The sequence below is a fragment of the Saccopteryx leptura genome, chromosome 9, assembly GCF_036850995.1.
Source record: "Saccopteryx leptura isolate mSacLep1 chromosome 9, mSacLep1_pri_phased_curated, whole genome shotgun sequence".
In the NCBI taxonomy this organism is placed as follows: domain Eukaryota; kingdom Metazoa; phylum Chordata; class Mammalia; order Chiroptera; family Emballonuridae; genus Saccopteryx; species Saccopteryx leptura.
In genome coordinates this window covers 73,707,819-73,729,712 of record NC_089511.1, presented here as the reverse complement: position 1 = coordinate 73,729,712, position 21,894 = coordinate 73,707,819, and the positions used below count along the sequence as shown (strand labels likewise).

The window sequence follows — 21,894 nt, the reverse complement described above, 5'->3', positions numbered from 1 at the left end:
GCCTTGTGGATCTTAGCTATTAACAATTCCATTATCAAATGATAAACACATACATTTATTAAGAATCTGTCATATATAAGGCACTACAAGGAATACAAAAAAATCTATAATCCAAGCCCTCAACCTAATGGAGGCTACAATCTAAAGTCTGAACTAAACTTTCCATATATAAAAAGATACAGATTCAAGGCAGTGGAAGTACAGGTGTGTGGTAGGGCTAATGAGGAGTCTATAACTTGGGGAAAAGAAGGGAAAAATCACTGAACAGATGAGACTTGAGCTAGGCCTTCAAGGATAAATAGTATGAGATTGTGAGAGAGGAAAAAAGAAACAAGTAAGGGCCTCTCAGGCAGTGGATCTACAAAGTCAAAGAGCTAGGTTAAAGGTAGGAATGTGTGACGGTTGGAGACCAGACTACTCAAGGCATTCAGGAGCACTGTGAGATACAGGCTATAACCTTAGAGTATGGAGACATATATCTGAACTCCCAATTTCATCACTTACTAGCTTGGCCATGTTATTTGAACCCTCCAACCTCTATTTCCTCAGCAGTGGAAATTTTAGGACCTACTTTATAGGACTAGATTAAATAAAATCATGCATGTACAATACTTCACATGACCTGGAGGTTATTAAACAGTTACTGGTTATCAAAATCAACATTATCATTAAAGAGAGATAGATTGGAACTCAATTATAGAAGGTCTTTAATATGAGACTAGGGAATTTGCATTAAATCCTATAGGTAGTGGCAAGCAAAAGTTTTACATGAAAAATAGTTTCACAAGTGAAATTTTAGAAAGTAATCTGTCAGGAAGATATAGAATGTACTGGCTGCAGAGGAAACACTGAAAATTGACTTGCTGTTTAGACAAAAGTCCAGGCACATTGATAAGAATTTTAAACAAGGGCAAAAGGTGGTGATTTGGAAACACAAAGTACAACATAAGAGAGATGACAAAGGAAGGTTCCAACTAGGATTTTGTTAGTAAATAAAAGGGTGGAATATTAAACTGTACTCTTAAGAAATGTTTGAGTTGGGGCCCTGGCTGGTTGGCTCAGTGGTAGAGCATCGGCCTGGCGTGCAGGAGTCCCGGGTTCGATTCCCGGCCAGAGCACACAGGAGAGGCGCCTATCTGCTTCTCCCTCCCTCCCCCCCTCCTTCCTCTCTGTCTCTCTCTTCCCCTCCCTCTGCCTCAGGTGCTAGAATGGCTCTGGTCTCAACAGAGCGATGCCCCGGATGGGCAGAGCATCGCCCCCTGGTGGGCGTGCCAGGTGGATCCCGGTAGGGCACATGCGGGAGTCTGTCTGACTGCCTCCCCGTTTCCAGCTTCAGAAAAATATAAGAAATGTTTGAGTTGGTAATTTAATGTTATATCTATTTTACCACGTTTAAAAAAGGTTATGACAGTATCACAAAGGAAAAGGGAAGAGCCAAACATTAATTTTAACTCAAATAACTAAAAGAATAAAAGGTACTAATTACTTAAAAGAAAAACAGTAAAGTCACAAAAAAAGGGGCTTCACATGGGAAAAGGACTCCACATTCCCGTTAGATCTGAAATGGTGCCCTGAAAGCCAAAAGAAGTTGCAGAAGATCAGAGGCAAGAGACTGAAGCTCACTCACTGATCTAACAAAGACAATCAGTAGGAAGGAAGAATTCCAGCTAACATAAACACAGTAATATATCCAAGTCACAGCTATTTGGATTATCAGTCTTTACTATAATAAAAGAATGGGTGGACATTGTGACTTGTCTACTTAATACAGACTGAAGAAAAAAAAGTATTTTCTGAGACATCCCAAAAACCTGATTATAGTAAAAAGCAGCCATTAACACTACCTACTTTATTATTTTACAAATAGGACTGTATCAACTCCAGTAACACAATGGCACTTAGATAATTCTATAATTCAGACACCATATAATCTAAGATAAAAGGTTAATATGTTCAGTTTGTTCTCCATATATCCCTTAAATGTTAGCAGTGAATTTTGTGTGTTTTCCCCAGAATAACTACTAATACTTTTTATATATTCTTTTATTTGGAGAGTAACATGAACACAGAAAAACATACTGCTCACAAAAATTAGGAGATATTTCAAAATGAATATGAAACGATAAAAAAAAAGCATTTGATTTTTTTATTAAACAAGAACATCAGAAAAGCAAATGACAAATCAAAGAAAGTTGTTCAATTATGCAAATGAGATGCAAAACTTCTATTTCATTTCATTGGTGAAAATGCACTATACAAAAGGCTGAAAATATCTGCACATTCCCTGATCCCCTAATTTTTGTAAATAAGGTTGGTGAATTTTCACAAAGTGAACACACTCATGAAATGAGTATCCAAAATGAAAACAGAACATAACTAGCACCCCAGAAGGAAGGCCCCTTCATATCCCATTCCAAACACATTCCCCTGCATCCAGCAATGATAATCTCCAGACTTCTGACACCACAGGTTAGTTTTATCCGTTTTTAAAACTTATGTAAAAGAATCATAATGTATGTACTCTTTAACGTCTGGCTTCTTTGCCCAGGCAATACATTTGTGAAATTCATACATTATTACATGTAGTTGTAGTTTGTTCATTCACTAATCTATGTGAGATTGCACCAGAGACTTATTTATCCATCCTACTAGTGATTTTGGAAAATTCAAGTTTGAACTATTACAGTTAGCTCTGTTATGAACTTTTTTGTCTATGTCTTCTGGTGAATATAAACATACAAGTTTGTTGTGCCTAAATCTAGGAGTGGAACTTCTGAGTCATAGAGCATATATGTGTTCAACTTCAGTAAATAACAAACACACTTATTTTTTTTATTTATTCATTTTAGAGAGGAGAAAGAAAGGGAGAGAGAGAGACAGAAAGGGAGAGAGAGAGGAGAGAGAGACAGAGAGAGAAGGTGGGGAGGAGCTGGAAGCATCAACTCCCAAATGTGCCTTGACCAGGCAAGCCCAGGGTTTCGAACCGGCAACCTCAGCATTTCCAGGTGGAAGCTTTATCCACTGCGCCACCACAGGTCAGGCACAAACACACTTATTTTTTATTGACTGATTTTAGAAGGTGAGAAGAAGGAAGAGAGAAAGAGAAACATCAATTTTTGTGCCACTTATTTATGTATTACGGTTGACTCTTGTATGTGCCCTGACAGAAAATCAAACCTGCAATCTTGGCATATTGGGATGATGCTCTAACCAACTGTGTACCCAGCCAGAGCCAATAGGAAATCAACTTTTAGGGAAGAAATATTTTAAGATCTTTTTAGGGAAATTTGAATGATTAATGATTTATCAGAAAGTGTTGACTTTAAAAACTACTTTCAGGAGGATAAACATATTGAAGAAGGAGAGTTAATCCACACTGCTTCCAAAGAAGGCAATTTATGTTAGAATATTTTCACCTACAATTTAGCCTATGAAAATAACAGAAGTAACCATGTTAGTCTTGTCCTTTCTAGAAATGATGATGCTAAAAATTTAGAAAAAAAACAATTGAAGAACCATCACTATCAATAAATTAACCCCTTTCTCAACTTGTTACAGACTATAAATGCTACCAGTCAGAACTCTGCAACAGTTAAACCTATACTCATTTAATCAAATTCCCACAAATTGAAGAAACTTCTGAACTAGTCTAACCTTCAGGTGCATTATCAGTGATCATGCTAATAAACATTTATTAAACGCTGGAACAGAAAAAGAACATTAGATAAAAACTAAGGGAATCTGAATAAAGTTCAGACTTCAGTTAATAATGTATCAATATTGGTTCATTAATTTTAACAAACATACCATATAATTTCAGATGTTAATAATAAAGGAAACAAATGAAAACCCTGTGTACTATCTTCACTATTTTCTTGTAAATCCAAAAGTTTTAAAATAAAATTTATTCTTTTTTAAAGATTTTTTTTATTCATTTTAAAGAGAGAAGAGAAAAAGAAAAAGGAAGGGAGGAAGGGAGGGAGGGAAGGAGGGAGGGAGGGAAGGAGGGAGGGAGGGAAAGAGGGAAGGAAGGAGGGAGGGAGGGAAGGAACGAGATAGGATCAGGAAGCATCAACTATTTTATGTGCCTTGACCAGGTAAGCCCAGGGTTTCAAACCAGCAACCTGTGTTCCAGGTCGATGCTTTATCCACTGAATGACCACAGGTCAGGCCAGATAAAATTATTCTTAAAAATTCATTTAAGCCCTGGCTAGTTGGCTCAGCAGTAGAGTCGACCCGGTGTGTGGAAGTCCCAGGTTCGATTCCCAGCCAGGGAACACAGGAGAAGTGCCCATCTGCTTCTCCACCCTTCCCCCTCTCCTTCCTCTCTGTCTCTCTCTTCCCCTCCCGCAGCCAAGGCTCCACTGGAGCAAAGTTGGCCGGAGTGCTGAGGATGGCTGCGCAATGCCCCAGATGGGCTGAGGCTTGCCCCTGGTGAGCATGCCTGGTGGGTGAATCCTTGTTGTGTGCATGCGGGAGTCTGTCAGCCTGCCTCTCCCCCCCACCCCACCCCACCAGCCCCCGCTTCTTACTTCAGAAAAATACAAAAAAAAATTTTTTTTCATTTAAGTCCTGGCTGGATACCTTGGCTGGATAGAGCACCATCCCAATACATAAAGGTTGTCAGTTTGGTCCCCAGCCAAGGCACATATAGAACCATATGGATGTTCTGTGTCTTTTTCTCTGAAATCAATAAATAAAAAAAATAAACCCATTTAAAACACTGCAACATAATCTTCAGGTTGTAACAGACCTGCTAAATTCTTCTCAAAATGCAATCCAAATGCACTTTAAGAACTGTTATACACCCACACACGTATACAAACACAAACACGCTCTTTTTAGCTATGGAATTAGACACACAGACATATGGGGGAAGCATTCTATCTATGCTGATTTTGATTTTTGCTCCTAGCAATGAAATATTGAACAAGGCTGAGACTTCCTCTTTTATTCCAACTAATTTAAACTTTTTGAGCATACACTATAAGTACATGTAAGTACTTAATGAAGCATTAAAAAGTAATCCTCTAGTTATCTTGCAACAATACAATAAAAACATCCAAACTCTAAGTAAGGTCAATTCTACAATAAATCAAAGTTTTCTGGTTTACATCATTGACTTTGCTTTTATTTCAGGGAGAGATAAAGGGGGGAGGGAAATAGACTGTGCCTTACAGCTAGGAGGGTAAACAAGTACTGTAGCCCTTACAAGTATGAGAGCTAGTAGAAGGATCTCTGCACAAGAAGGCAGAAGATCCAGCCTCTAGTTTCAATACTGACAATAATTTGCTCTGTAGACCTTGACCATTTTCCTGAACATCTTATCATTTCTTGGCTATGTTAGATATCCTAGTTAAATCTTTTATATTTATCTGTTCCATAAAACCTTTAAAGTATCTAAGAAGAAAAATAATATTCTGCCACTGAATGAATGGTTACACCTACTGAGGGACGGGGGGGGGGGGGGGAGTTAACATAATAAAAGGTGGACTGCTATCATATACAGTTTTCCATTTCATTAATCTGTATATATATTGCAAATATTTACTTCCTAGTCAGCATTATGACACAGGTCTTGGTTTCCTTTCAGAAAACTAGTGAATCCAACCCTGGTTCTAGAAAGTCTATATCTAAATGCAACTTGAAATTTGGTTCCTTTTTTTTTTTTTTCAGAGACAGAGAGAGAGTCAGAGAGAGGGATAGACAGGGACAGACAGACAGAAACAGAGAGATGAAAGGCATCAATCATCAGTTTTTCGTTGCGCATTGCGACACCTTAGTTGTTCATTGATTGCTTTCTCATATGTGCCTTGACCGTGGGGCTACAGCAGACCGAGTAACCCCTTGCTTGAGCCAGCGACCTTGGGTCCAAGCTGGTGAGCTTTTGCTCAAACCAGATGAGTCCATGCTCAAGCTGGCGACCTCGGGGTCTCGAACCTGGGTCCTCAGTATCCCAGTCCGGTGCTCTATCCACTACACTACCACCTAGTCAGGCGGTTCTTCTATAGCATGAATTGGCAAATCTTTCTTCAAGAGGCAGATATTTTAGGCTCTGTGGACCATATGGTCTCTGTCACAACTCAACTCTGTTGTTGTAGTGTAAAAGCAGTCATTGACAATATGTGAACAGATTTATCTGTATTCCAATAAAACTTTATTTACAAAAACACACAGTGGTCTCAGCTATAACTTGCCAATCCCAGTTCTATAATATCAGGGGAACGAAAATCAACTGGAAAGGTCAATTTTATAAAGCCACATCATAATTTCACACTGAAATAAACTACTTTGCTTGCAGGAAGAAAACACTTATAAATCAGGATCTTCACATACCTGAGAATGTTCAAGTTTCCCCTGCGTGAACAGGTCACTTCACCAATACCTAAGACAGAGCAGGAAAACACTCTCCCTTACATGGTTGTTATGACATAACAGGGGGTGTGTTAATTTACATAGGCAAAATTTACAAGGTGACCTGCAAAAGTAAAATACCAGGTTTTAGCAATAAATACAGAAATCCAAACCTCCTTACTGCCAAACATCATTTCTTCCATATATTAAAGTAAACTAATTCAGATAAATGTTAAGGTGATTGGCTTTCCTGGGAGAGCTGTTCTTTTTCCATGGAACCCATCTGGTTTAGACCAACAGACCTTTGGTCATCCACAACCTGTTAAATTTCCAAGAGGCCAGAGGTACTAACTGTCTGAGCTAATGCAGAAGTTCTGATTGATTCTGGGATGGGACAGGGATTGCTCTTCTACACATGGTCTAATCAGGCCAACATCATCAGATCTATTACTCCTTAGGGTCTACCCTACTAGAAATGTTCCATTCTACAATAGTCACCTTGCTAAATTCAGCACCATGTTAGCTACTAGGTGTTCAACAGCAGACTGGAGCAAAGAACCAGCCCACAGGGATCAAGCAAGTGCCTTTTTAAAAACTAATCGTAAAAAAGTTCCTCTACATGGCTTTGCAGAGTAAGCAAAAACCATGCCCAAATAGTAAAAAAGGCACTTACTTGACTCCCACAGGCCAGCTCCACACTCTAGCAGCTAAGATGTCACTGGCATGGTACATGGAGATTGAGGTAGAAACGATATCTTGCCAACCACTGTAGGAATGGTAGTAAAAGACCTAAAAGAATAGAAAAAAGTCAAGTCAATGTAAAAGGAAAAGGCCCTCCTGAGTCTGCTGACATGGGTACGTCAGCATATAATAATGCCAAAAAAGAAAAGAAGGTGTGAAAGATCTTATTTAGGTCAATCTTAGCTGCCACTTAGTTATTACAGTGACCCAAAGGACAAGAGGGCACTTTTAAAAGGATATGAGTTATAACCTAAAATAAATTGGTTATGAGAAACTGAAATATGCATTTTGTCAGAATAAAAGGATTAAACCTTTGATAACCACATAGAAAGCTCATACAGATGTAAAAATTGAGAATCTAAAGCACTTTTATATTTAAAATCCAATACCTTTTGTTTTTGTTTTTGTTTTTTCTGAAGTTGGAAACAGGGAGGCAGTCAGACAGACTCCCGCATGTGCCCGACCGGGATCCACCTGGCACGCCCACCAGGGGGCGATGCTCTGCCCATCTGGGGGGTTGCTCTGTTGCAACCAGAGCCATTCTAGCACCTGAGGCAGAGGCCATGGAGTCATCCTCAGCGCCCGGGCCAACTTTTGCTCTAATGGAGCCTTAGCTGCAGGAGGGGAAAAGAGAGACAGAGAGGAAGGAGAGGGAGAGGGGTGGAGAAGCAGATGGGCGCTTCTCCTTTGTGCCCTGGCCGGGAATCAAACCCGGGACTCCTGCATGCCAGGCTGATGCTCTACCATTGAGCCAACTGGCCAGGGCCACCTTTTTTTTTATTTAAGTGAGAGGAAGGGACATAGTGAGACAGACTCCCGCATGCACACTGACTGGGATTCACCCAGCAACCCCATCGGGGGCGGATGCCAGAATCAAACTGAGCTATCCTCAGCACCTGAGTCCTACACTCAGACCAACCAAGCTGTCCTCAGGGCCCAGTGCTGACAGTCGAACCAACCGAGCCACTGGCTACAAGAGAGGAAGACAGAGAGAAGGGGGAAAGGGTGGGAGAAAAGCAGATGGTTGTTTCTCATGTGTGCCCTGACCGGGATTGAACGGGGACATCCGCATGCCGGACCAATGCTCTACCACTTAGCCAACTGGCCAGGGCCAACCAATACTTTTTAAAAGAGTTTTAAAGAAGGGAAATTTTTTTCACACCATCTCTATGCTTCCAGCATTCAAAAAACAAACAGAACCATAATAAACAATTAAAAAAAAAAGAAATGTTTTTAAAAACTTAAGGGGATCCTGGCAATAAAGACTCCGGCTACTCAGGTTCATTCAGGACCTTCCACGAGTTTCAGACATAAGTTTACAAAATTAGAACATGTGGTGCACTAAAAAAAAAAAAAAAAATCTGCTTCATTTGCCTAGCCACATAATTCTGGTTTAGGAGATGTGTTTCAAAATGTTGGACTCTTGGCAAATTGAATCAGAGATCATTCAAAAACAAGAACAATGACAATTTTTTTAAAAAACCACTACCTCCTGACCCACTACCTACATTATTCATGGGTAAAATAACTTGTGAAAATATATATAGTTGTATGATTTACATGAAAACACCAATACAGTAGTAAAAAAAAAAATTATTCTCAATTAGCAATATACACTCTCTCCTCTTTCAATCTATTCATTCCTCTCAAAAAAGAAATCTCTTCTTTTACTTGCGGGTCCATTCAACATCCTTTCCTGCAGAACCACAATAGAAGAAACAGGCAGTTGAGTGTAATCATTCCCAAGGCATAAGAATATATCCAATAATTTCAGTTTTCATTCTAAATCAGTTTTAGCCTAAAGACTATTGTACTATCCCATAACTCTAATATCCCTAAAGTTGGGTCACATTTTTAAGACAGTATGGTGATTCAAACTGCACAGGCCTCAATAATTTAATTAGAATGTGATATTCATTGTTAATAGCATATCTGGTCAGACTGCATCTTGGGTGCCTAATTAACATTTTCCTCTCAACCTGGCTTGTGTTCACATTGCCTTGGCAAGAGTCCCTGGAAAGCATCCTATATATTAGTGTTTCCCTTGCTGCATCAGCATCTCTGGTTAATGCACTAAAGCAAATCATTTGGAGGAACAACCCAAATGAAACTTTGTACTGTGTATTTTGCAAATTTTTTCAAATCATTATCAAACATGTTACAAATGAAATTAGGAAGAAAAAATATCAGACTGTCTTTTAAAAACAATGATAACATAATAATATATACTGGCAAATTAAAATATTTATAAATATTTATTTCACACCAACTGCCTGCCTCAAAAAGTAACTCCCATTATTCATAGACCTTGTTTTCCTTTGCTCCACAAAACCAAGACACAATTCAGTAACAGTCTTTTTACCATTTAAAACACATACCCTTTTACAAAATAAAGAAGTCCCAAGTTGCAAATTATATCAAACACACAGAAAAGGAACAACTAATAAATGCCAACAAGTTTCCATCCACAGCTTGTCTACACTTGAAAAATCTGAGCATTTTAACACAGTAAACCAAGATTTTGCTGCAGCAGCTCAAACCCACATGAGCTCGCTTTATAGCAGATACTGTTCTGCATTTTACACAAGACATGCCCATCTGTATAATGAAACATTATTCTTCTCCACCTTCTCTTGGGAAGTACAAAGGGTTTTCCCAGGAATATGATAAATGAGGACATTCTACACCAAAAAGGAAAAAACAACATTCCCAGTCTAACTTTAAAAATGGAATAACATATTACTCTTTCCTACCATCCCCCAAATATTCAGCTAAAAAGACTTTCAGTTAACAGAAGAATGGTTAAATAAGTGGAATAGAGAATGAAACACCACAAAGAAGTTAAAAATGAAAAAGTAAATGAAGCTTAAAGATTTCTAAAGTATTAAGCAAAGAGAACAAACTGCATAAAGGTATAGTATAATATCTTCTTAAATAAGGTTTAAAACATGCTTACAATACTATGTATATGAGGCATATATATAAACACATATACAGCATAAACACATGCATGGAAATAGTAAACATCATTTTGGAGAGGATGTTACTTCTGGGAGAGAGAACAAGAAATAGGAGGAACACTTGGGGCAGCAATTACAGTTGTAGTTTTAATTTCTCAAGCTAAAGACAATACATTATCCTACTTGTTTTTATAGACATCCCTTTTATGTTTGCATAAACACAATATAGTTTCCTTATGAAGGGCTCCTGAGCCCCCCACCGGAGCACCCAAAAAAAACCCTCTAGTGATAGACGGGCCTTTCCAAGTGAACTTCTCTGACAGCCGGCTCCAAAGTAGTTATTTTCTGTCTTTCCTTTTGCTAGTGCTGCTACCTTCTGAAGCTGGCTGTGAAATGACCTTCAGATCCTTAACTCAGGGCCCCACCTTATCTCTACTTCTTATCTTACCAAGAATACTCATTTTAGTCAAGAAATCTATTATAGTTGCCTTTCATTTTCCCCCTCTTACTGCTAAAAGCTCTAGCAATCATTAAAAACAAAACCATTATATATTTAAAGCTCACCTGACTTTGCATCACTTGGCCAAGCTATGGACTTGATTTCATTCTGACTCAAATGCAGAATGAGATATTAAAATTAAAGAAAGTACTGACTGGAGTTCAATTCTCCATCTAATAAACAAATATTCCAAAATTCTGCAATATGTTATACTATAATTCTGTTTTACCATCTCAATTGTACTTAGAAAACATTTTGTTTTGAAGCTTAAGTCAGAGCTGGAAACGAAGAAAAAAAAGATTTCATTTTCTTTGAGGTTAAAACAAGAGCAAAATAAAGAAACAAAACCCAATATTAACATGCATACATGTAACAGACATTCACACAGAGTATATAGATCCCATAAAGAAAAAAAATACCACCTTTTCCTGATTAGAAAACTTATTTATTATGTCCATTCAGTGCTTCTAGCACCAGCACTCAAATATAAAGGAAGGAGGGGCATAACAGAGAGAAACTGACAGCGACAAACATAAGCCAGTATTCTTGTTTACAAAAGAAATCCATTTACATCAAAAGCAAATAAAAAACTTTCAATCTTCTCATTAGGTTTTTTACTACTTCTTCTACTCCAGTCAATCTATCTTTAACTACTTCTTTTAAAGTATTCCAACATCTCTACTTGGTTTTTAAATGAAAACTAAGGTTTTATCACATTTGGCCACTTGCCACAGCCCGACTTCATGGCAGCTAACAGAATTCTGGCAGTGCAAGATACAGGATGCAGTGGGGGCAGCTGGAAATATAGAAGACTAGTTCCAAAATAAACACCTCCCAAAATCTGTCATCTTTGGAAATGTATATATGTATGGAATCTAGAACTGGCAGCATCTCTTTCAAATAGTTCCTTTCTCTCTTCTGCAGTGCCTAGCACTTCACCCTTCCCTCTTGCCAGTAATGCAGTATGTCAATTTCTTAAATTACTTATAACATATAATAATAGCACTACAGTCTTTTTCATTACTATTTTAACTTAGTATTTTATATAGTCCTACTTGTTTCCACACAATTTGTGACCCTTTGTAAGATTATTAGCTGCTGCCTGAATCAAACAAAAGTAATTTCTTCTTCCTATGTCTGTGATTCCCATCACTGTAGTATCTACGCACAAAACAAGAGGATCTACAGCTGCATTATCCAAAAGGCTGAAGGATTTAGCCCAGGGGTAGTCAACCTTTTTATACCTACCGCCCACTTTTGTATCTCTGTTAGTAGTAAAATTTTCTAACCACCCACTGGTTCCACAGTAATGGTGATTTATAAAGTAGGGAAGTAACTTTACTTTATAAAATTTATAAAGCAGAGTTACAGCAAGTTAAAGCATATAATAATAATTACTTACCAAGTAGTTTATGTCGGATTTTCGCTAAGTTTGGCAGAATAAATCTTTATAAAACAACTTACTATAATTAAATCTTTTTATTTATACTTTGGTTGCTCGGCTACCGCCCACCATGAAAGCTGGAACGCCCACTAGTGGGTGGTAGGGACCAGGTTTACTATCACTGATTTAGACAATGGTCTCTAGGACTTTTTTTTTTTTTTAACAGAGAGAGTCAGAGAGAGGGATAGACAGGGATAGACAGGGACCGACAGACAGGAACGGAGAGATGAGAAGCATCAATCATTAGTTTTTCAATGCGCGTTGCAACACCTTAGTTGTTCATTGATTGCTTTCTCATATGTGCCTTGACTACAGGCCTTCAGCAGACTGAGTAACCCTTTGCTCCAGCCAGCGACCTTGGGTTCAAGCTGGTGAGCTTTTGCTCAAACCAGATGAGCCCGCGCTCAAGCTGGCAACCTCGGGGTCTCGAACCTGGGTCTTCCTCATCCCAGTCTGACGCTCTATCCACTGTGCCACCGCCTGGTCAGGTTCTAGGACTTTTTAACACACTGACTCTTATGTCTCCAACACTGAATGAATGCCTATGTTCTTGACACTATTAGGTTCAGTTCACAAAGTTTGAGAGAACAGACTACCATGGGCAACTAATCTTTAAAGGTTTTGACATTCAGACTGGCAGGCAACAACTCATTAATAAATTATTAGAATAGTCCCATCTTACCACAATACTCCAACATTAACAGCTTCTTTTCTTCTCCCATCTCTCCAACTCTAGAGTCCCCAACACATCCTCACTTCTCCACCCACTCAGCAGTTTGTTTGGATTGGGGGAAAAAAGTCAAAAGAGAAAAATGGGACTAAAAACATAATGACCTGTTTAAGAGGAATGCAAGATAAACTTCATCAAGATGTGAGAAGTAACTATGTAAATTTGCTGAAAAGGAACTGGAAGGTTATTTTTCTTCACTTCAAGCCCTTGACTCTTTTGAAATAAGCAAATACATTACACTTGAGTTTATAGTTTTATACAAGCCACCAAATAAAATAAAATAAAATAAAAATTACTTATAATGTGTTATGTAAAAATAACATATGTCTGCCCTGGCCAAATAGCTTGGTTGGTTAGCATTGTCCAGAAGCACAGAGGTGGCCGGTTCAATCCCTGGTCAGGGCACATACAGGAACAGATGTATGTTCCCCTCTCTCTCTCCCTCTCCTCTCTTGCTAAAATCAATAAATTTAAAAAAAATTTTAATGACAAATGTCTTAGGATTAAAGAAGCCCTTTAGACTCACCCAATCAAGCATCTTTATTTATTGAGACCTAAAAGGTTAAGTCACTTGCCCAAGTTCAAATAGCAAGTTAATGGAATAGAAAGGAAGAGAACCCTGAGCTTAACTCTACTATACTGCATGGCACCTAATCCTCTTCAATTACTTACCTTTATTTTGGTGACTGGAGACACACACACTTTTTACCATTTCTATCTCTTTATTTAACTATCTACAAAAGTTAAAAAAAATTCTGTGATGGTACTGCAATCCTTTGCTCCCATAAGATTTCCAAAGGTTCACCAACTACACTGCAAATATAATCTCTTCTGGTAAAGCAGATACTGTAATGTCTCTTAAAAACTGTCAGTTATCAAATAGACACTTATCTTTCTACACTACACACAAAAATTAGAGGATCAGGAAATGTGCAGATACTCCAGAACTTTCAGCCTTTTGTATAGTGCATTTTCACAATGAAATAAAAGTTGGTTTTGCATCTTATTTGCATAATCAAACAACTTTGACTTGTCTTTTGCTTTCTGATGTTCTTGTTTAATTAAAAAAACAAATGTTTTTAATCACTTTATATTCATTTTGAAATATCCCCTAATTTTTGTGAGCAGTATATTATAATAACTAGAAAACCAAAGAATATGTGCTTTCTAAATAAAGCAATTCAGTAAGGTACCTAGACAATTAAAATGCTAGCGAATTACTCCAAATAACTTGTTTTCAATGATATATACACCTCTCTTGAGAAACTGGAGTGGCAAAAACAGTATGAATCTTACATCTATATTTCCGATGTGGAAAGATTGCTAAAATTTTACTGAGAAAAGGTTTCATGCATAGGAATGACTCATTTTTTTGTTTGCTTTTTTTAAAGACCATCATACATACAAAGTTCAATATTAGCTAAAGGGAATCAAATATTACAAAAATGGAAGGCTAAGGAGAAAGAAGCCAAAGAAAATTACTTAAAAGTAATTAATGAACATACCATACCATTAAGAGTTTCTACTTTGGAAGAATATAACATTGAACACACTCTTTCAACAAAGATTTGTTGAATGTTCATTATGCCTTGTGAACTTTTTCATACTGTTGTGCAAATCTTCCAGAGTCTGATGGTATGGGGCAGGAGAGTGGAGGCAAGAATGTGGGGGTAAGATGGGCATCTAATTTGATACATAAATTTAAAAATCATTTAAAAATAATTAAACCAGGTCAGCACATTTTTATATACAAAAGTAGAGGCATAGAAAAGAGAAGGAAGCAGTATACTTAACATGACTGTAAAAAGAAACACAAAGTTTCAGTGCCTGAAGAATAGTCAGATAGGCCTGAATTAAATTGCCTTTCTACCTGGTACTAGCTCATAGTCCCCATCCAGTCACCAAGATCTACCAACTCTACTCCCTAAATTTCCCTTTTCTCTATCCCCAATGATCCTGCCCTAGTTCAGGCATCTTTTACCTGGTCCATTAAGATACCCTTTACTGATCTCTCTGCCTTTCTGGTCCCCTCCTCTTCACACTGCTGCCACTGGTGCCAACCTAAAAGTACAAACCTGATCATGTGATTCCCCTACTTGAAATTAATTCTCCAGATGCTCACCTATTGACTAGCAGGATTTTTCCAAACAGCAGCTTAAATTGTAAAATCAATAAGTGGATTCCAACCAGTATTCTTTAACAAAACAGAACAGAAACCATCATGTATGACTCTCATACATAATAAAAATAAAGCTTCAAAAAACTTTTTTTAGTTTTACACACACATGCACATGCACATGCTGGGTCATGATATAAAATGTACTTCTACTGTGGGTTGAATTTTTAAAAACCACTGGGTTGCATAATAAAATTTCAACTCCTTCACAAGTTCCTACACAGTCCAATTGTCTCACAGTGGCTAAGAGAGAGGCTCTGGAGCCGGGCGGCTTGGGTTTATATGCAAGGTATGTCACTCGCTAGCTATATGATCCTAGGCAAGTCATTTACTAGCTGTGTGTCACTTACCAGCTGTGATCCTGGACAAATCACTTAACCACTCTGAGGTAACTCAGTTTCACTATCTGTAAAATAAGGATAATAGTACCTACTCATAGGGTGTCACCAGAATGAAGTGAAATTATCTACATAAAGTGCTTGGCACATGGTATACTTGATAAACATTAATTACTATTGATATCACTACTACTGTCCAGCCTAATCTTTAGCTATTCTTGCCCATAGTCCAGCTATAACAAACTACTAGCTGTTTCTCAAAAATGTCTTTCTTCCTCATGCTGTCATGTCAGATCCTGGTTGCCTGGAATGTGGCCCTCTCCTTTCAGTCCCCTACACGTTTCCTCATATTTCAGCTTAAGCAAGGCCTCCCCGTGAAACCTTTCCCAACTCTCTCAGATAGGTCTAAAAGCTCCCACAAAACGGCCATAAGGGAAAAAAAAGGCACAGCCAGTTACAGCCTTTTTTGTTGCTGTCTCCTGGCCAGATGACCACTTCAGAGGCATCTCCCTCAGCGCAGCATCGCACTAAGAGTAGGAGTTTTGACAGACATCTTCTGAATGGCTCCAAGTTCTTCCCGTTTCCAGGTCCTGGTTTTCTCATCTGTACAATGGAGATGGTATTTTGCCTGAAGGGCTGCTTTTGTGGTACACTATACACTGTTATAAAAGCATCTGACATAGAAGCAATGTTCAGTGATTATCAGCTCTACTAAGTGGAACGTTTTAGAATCCTAAAATGAATTACAAAGATCCCTTTGTAACTTAGACCCTTATTAGCTAATACCTGGGAAGGGAGTAGAGAAACATTTAAGAAAAGTAGAAGGAAGCAGGGCGAGATCTCTTGGAAGGAAACTGCCATAGATTACAGAGAAAGAAACATGGCTGAAGGAGCAGGAGATGAAAAGGAAGGAGCACCCACACTGACACCAGCACAGTATGGCTTTAATTCTAGCCAGACTGAGGCTTAAATCTCAGCCCCAATATATATGTCTTGCCCATCCTTATGCCTCTAGCATTAAAACAGTTTATGACACTTGCCTAACCTGTGGTGGCAGAGCAGATAATATGTCGACCTGAAATGCAGAAGCTGCAGGTCCAGAACCTATGGCTTGCCCAATCAAAGCACATACAAGAAGCCACTACTATGAATTGATGCTTCACACTCCTTCTCCTCCTTTCTTTCTCTTCTCTCTCTAAAATCAATAAATATAATCTTTTAAATAATAGTTATGAAAGTGAACACAGTCCCACCCACAGGGGTGGGGGCGAAAGCCACAGCAACCGCCACAGCGGACAGGCACCAGCAACGCCATGCTGGAATGCCAGAGGCCGCAGCAGAGGGGGTGGCGGGCCTGCAAATAGAACACACATAGGGACCACAGAGGCCACATCCATCGAACTCCTGTGGCCACACACTTCTTATACACAGACAAAATAGGAAGGCAGAGAAATGAAACCCAAATGAATCAAAAAGAGAAATCCCCAGAAAAAGACTTGAATGAGACAAATATAACCAAATTACCAGATGCAGAGTTTAAAATAATGATTGTTAGGATGCTCAAAGATCTTAGAGCAACAATGGATGGACATAACGAGCACTTAAATAAAGAGATAGCAAGAATAAAAAAAATGACATTGAAATAAAAAAAAATGACATTGAAATAATAAAAAAGAATGAGTCAGAAAAGAGAAATACAGTATCAGAAATAAAGACCACACTGAAATAAATTAAAAGCAGGATGGATGAAGCTGAGGATCGAATCAGTGAGTTAGAGGACAAGATAAACGAAAGCACGGAAGCAGAGCACCAAAAAGAGGGTCAAAAAGTCTGAGGAAACTCTTAAGAGAACTCTGTGACAACAAGAAGAGAAATAACATCCGCATCATAGGGGTTCCTGAAGGAGAAGAGAAAGAACAAGGGATAGAGAATCTGATTGAACAAATCATAGCTGAAAACTTCCCTAAACTGATGCAGAAAAAAGTCACACAAGTTCAAGAAACACAGAGAGTTTCATTAACAATGAACCCAAAAAGGCCAACACCAAGACACATCATAATTAAAATACAAAAATTAAGACATAAAAAAAAGAATACTAAAAGCTGCAAGAGAAAAGCAGTCTATTACTTAGGGAGATGCCCCAATAAAGATGACATCTGACTTATCAACAGAAAAATTAGAGGCCAGAAGGAAATGACAAGAAATATTCAAAGTAATGCAAAACAAGAGCCTACAACCAAAACTTCTCTATCCAGCAAGGCTATCATTTAAAATTGAAGGAGAGCCTGCCTGACCAGGCAGTGGTGCAGGGGATAGGGCATCGAAATGGGATGCAGAGGACCCAGGTTCGAGACCCCAAGATTGCCAGCTTAAGTGTGGGCTCATCAGGTTTGAGCAAAGCTCACCACCTTGGACCAAAGGTTGCTGGCTTGAAAAAGGGTTACTCGGTCTGCTGAAGGCCCATGGTCAAGGCACATACGAGAAAGTAATCAATGAACAACTAAGGTGTTGCATCGAAAAACTGATGATTGAAGCTTCTCATCTCTCTCCGTTCCTGTCTGTCTGTCCCTATCTATCCCTCTCTCTGATTCTCTCTGTCTCTGTAAAAATAAATAAATAGATAGATAGATAAATAAATAAATAAAATTGAAGGAGAAATAAAAAGCTTACCAAAAAAAAACCTCAAGGAATTCCTTACAAGCAAACCAATACTACAAGAAATGTTAAGAGGCCTGCTGTAAACAGAACAAAGGGGGGGGGGGGGAATCTAGTAAAAGAGGAATGTAGATTTAAAGTATACAATGGTAATAAACAACTACATACCAATAATAACTTTAAATGTAAATGCATTAAAAGCTCCAATCAAAAGACATAGGGTAGGCCCTATGGCTCAGCGGTAGAGCGTCAGCCTAGCATGCGGAGGACCCGGGTTCGATTCCCGGCCAGGGCACACAGGAGAAGCGCCCATTTGCTTCTCCACCCCTCCGTCACGCTTTCCTCTCTGTCTCTCTCTTCCCCTCCCGCAGCCAAGGCTCCATTGGAGCAAAGATGGCCCGGGCGCTGGGGATGGCTCCTTGGCCTCTGCCCCAGGCGCTAGAGTGGCTCTGGTCGCAACATGGCAATGCCCAGGATGGGCAGAGCATCGTCCCCTGGTGGGCAGAGCGTCGCCCCATGGTGGGCGTGCCGGGTGGATCCCGGTCGGGCGCATGCGGGAGTCTGTCTGACTGTCTCTCCCTGTTTCCAGCTTCAGAAAAATGCAAAAAAAAAAAAAGACATAGGGTATCTGCATGGATAAAAAAACAAGACTCATACATAGGCTGTCTACAAGAGCAAACCTCAAAACAAAAGATACACATAGACTGAAAGTAAAGAGATGAAAAATAATATTTCATGCAAATGAAAATAAAGAAAAGCTGGGGTAGCAATATTATATCAGACAAAATAGACTTTAAAACAAAGGCTATAGTAAGTGGTAAAGAAGGTCACTACATAATGATAAAGGGAGCAATCCAACACGAAGATATAACTGTTATAAATATCTATGCACCTAATAGGAGCACCTAAATATATAAAGCAGATTTTGATGGGCATAAAGGGTGAGATCAACAGCAATACTATAATAGTAAGGGATTTTAATACACCACTAACATCACTGGATAGATCCTGAAGAAAGAAATTAACAAAGAAACGGCAGCCTTAAAGGACACTAGATCAACTCGATTTAATAGATATCTTCAGAACCTTTCACCCTAAAGCAGCAGAATATACATTCCTTTCAAGTGCTCATGGTACATTCTCTAGGATAGACTACATGCTAGGACACAAAACGAGTCTCAAAAAATTTAAGAAGATTGAACTCATATCAAGCATCTTCTCAGATCATAATGGCATGAAACTAGAAATCAACTACGATAGGAATAATGAAAAACACTCAAACACTTGGAAACTAAATAGCATGTTATTAAATAATGAAAGGGTTAACAATAAGATCAAGGGAGAAATAAAAAATTTCCTTGAAACAAATAAAAACAAACATACAACAACTCAAAATTTATGGGACACAGCAAAAGCAATCCTGAGAGTGAAGTTTACAGCACTACAGGCATACCTTAAGAAGCTAGAAAAAGCTCAAATAAACAATTGAACCCTGCATCTAAAAGAACTAGAAAAAGAACAGCAAGTAAAACCCAGAGAAAGTAGAAGGAAGGAAATAATAAAGATCAGAGCAGAAATAAATGACATAGAGGCTAAAAAACAATACAGAGGATCAATAAACCAAGAGCTGGTTCTTTGAAAAGGTAAACAAAATTGATGAACCTTTAACCAGACTCACCAAGAAAAAAAGAGAGATGACTCAAATAAATAAAATTAGAAATGGGAATAAAGAAGTAACAAGTGACACAGCAGAAATACAAAGTATGGTAAGAAAAACTATGAAGAACTGTATGCCATAAAATTAGACAACCTAGATGAAATGAACAAATTCCTCAAAATATATAATCTTTCAAAAATCAATATAGAAGAATCAGAAAACCTAAACAGACTGATTTCGTCAAATGAGATGGAACAGTTATCAAAACACTTCCAACAAACAAAAGTCGTGGGCCAGATGGCTTCACAGATGAATTTTATCAAATATTCAAAGAACTAACTCCTATCCTTCTCAAGTTATTTCAAAAACTTCAAGAGGAGAGAAGAATTCCTAACTCCTTTTATGAGACGAGCATAATACTGATTCCAAAACCAGGCAAAGACACTACAAAGAAATAAAATTATAGACCAATATTCCTGATGAATTTAGATGCTAAAATTCTCAACAAAATATTAGCAAACCGGATCCAGCAATACATGAAAAAAATTATACATCATGATCAGATAGGATTTATTCTAGGGAGACAAGGCTGGTACAATATCCGCAAAGCAATCAATGTGATTTAACACAAAAAATAAAATAAAAATCACATGATAATATCAATAGATGCAGAAAAAGCATTCGATGAAATCTAGCACCCATTTATGATCAAACTCTCAGCAAAGTGGGGATACAGGTATCATACCTCAACATGATAAAGGCCATCTATGACAAACCCACAGCCAACATCATACTCAGTGGGCAAAAATTAAAAGAAACACCCTTAAATCAGGAACAAGGCAGGGGTGCCCCCTTTCACAAATCTTATTCAATATAGTTCTGGAAGTCCTAGCCACAGTAATCAGACAAGAAGAAGAGATAAAAGGCATCCTAATTGGAAAAGAAGAAGTAAAACTATCATTATTTGCTGATGATATGATACTGTACATAGAAAACCCTAAAGTCTCAGTCAAAAAACTACTGGACCTGATAAATGAATTCAGCAAGGTGACAATATAAAATCAATATTCAGAAATCAGTGGCATTTTTATACACCAACAATAAACTGTCTGAAAGAGAAATTAAGAAAACAATCCGCTTCACATTTGCAACAAAAAAAATAAAGTACCTAGGAGTAAATTTAACCAAAGAGGTTAAAGACTTGTACTCAGGAAATTATAAAACATTGATAAAGGAAATCAAGGAAGATACAAATAAGTGGAAGCATACACCGTGTTCATGGATAGGAAGAATAAACATCATTAAAATGTCTATGTTACCCAAAGCAATCAATAAATTCAATGCAGTTCCTATTAAAATACCAATGACATACTTTAAAGATATAGAACAAATATTTCCAAAATTTATACAGAACCAAAAAAGAACACAAATAGCCTCAGCAAATCTGAAAATGAAGAATAAAGTGGGGGGCATCACACTTCCTGACATCAAGTTATACAACAAGGCCATTGTACTCAAAACAGTTTGGTACTGGCATAAGAACAGGCATACAGATCAGTGGAACAGTACACATAACCCAGAAATAAACCCATACCTTTATGGACAATTGATATTTGACAAAGGAGGTAAGAGCATACAATGGAGTAAAAACAGTCTCTTTAACAAATGGTGTTGGGAAAGTTGAACAGGTACTTGAAAAAAAATGAAACTGGATCACCAACTTACACCATTCACAAAAATAAACTCAAAATGGATAAAATACTTAAATGTAAGTCGTAAAACCATAAACATCTTGGAAGAAAACATAGGCAGTAAACTCTCTGATATCTCTCATAGCAATATTTTTGCTGATTCATCTCCACAGGAATGTGAAATAAGGGACAGGATGAACAAATGAAACTAAAAAGCATTTTGCACAGTAAAAGACACCATGAACAAAATAAAAAGACAACCCACACTATGGGAGAATATATTCGCCAATACTTCTGATAAGGGGTTAATAACCAAAATTTATAAAAAACTTGTAAAACTCAACACCAGGAAGATAAACAATCCAATCAAAAAATGGGCAAAAGAAATGAATAGACACTTCTCCAACAAGGACATACAGATGGCCAATAGGCATATGAAAAAATGCTCAACATCACTAATCATTAGAGAAATGCAAATTAAAACCACAATGAGGCCCTGGCCGGTTGGCTCAGTGGTAGAGCGTCGGCCTGACGTGCAGAAGTCCCGGGTTCAATTCCCGGCCAGGGCACACAGGAGAAACGCCCATCTGCTTCTCCACCCCTCTCCCTCTCCTTCCTCTCTGTCTCTCTCTTCCCCTCCCGCAGCCAA

General features: G+C 38.1%; 1 protein-coding gene and 1 non-coding gene across 2 annotated transcripts in view; one reads left to right on the top strand and one right to left on the bottom strand.

Moving 5' to 3' along the window:
* MCU (mitochondrial calcium uniporter) overlaps positions 1-21,894 on the bottom strand; it is a 254,450-nt gene that overhangs the window by 223,786 nt on the left and 8,770 nt on the right. The window lies entirely within an intron of this gene.
* On the top strand, positions 21,739-21,814 carry TRNAV-GAC (transfer RNA valine (anticodon GAC)). The gene has a single exon. It is a non-coding gene; the product is annotated as a tRNA-Val (tRNA).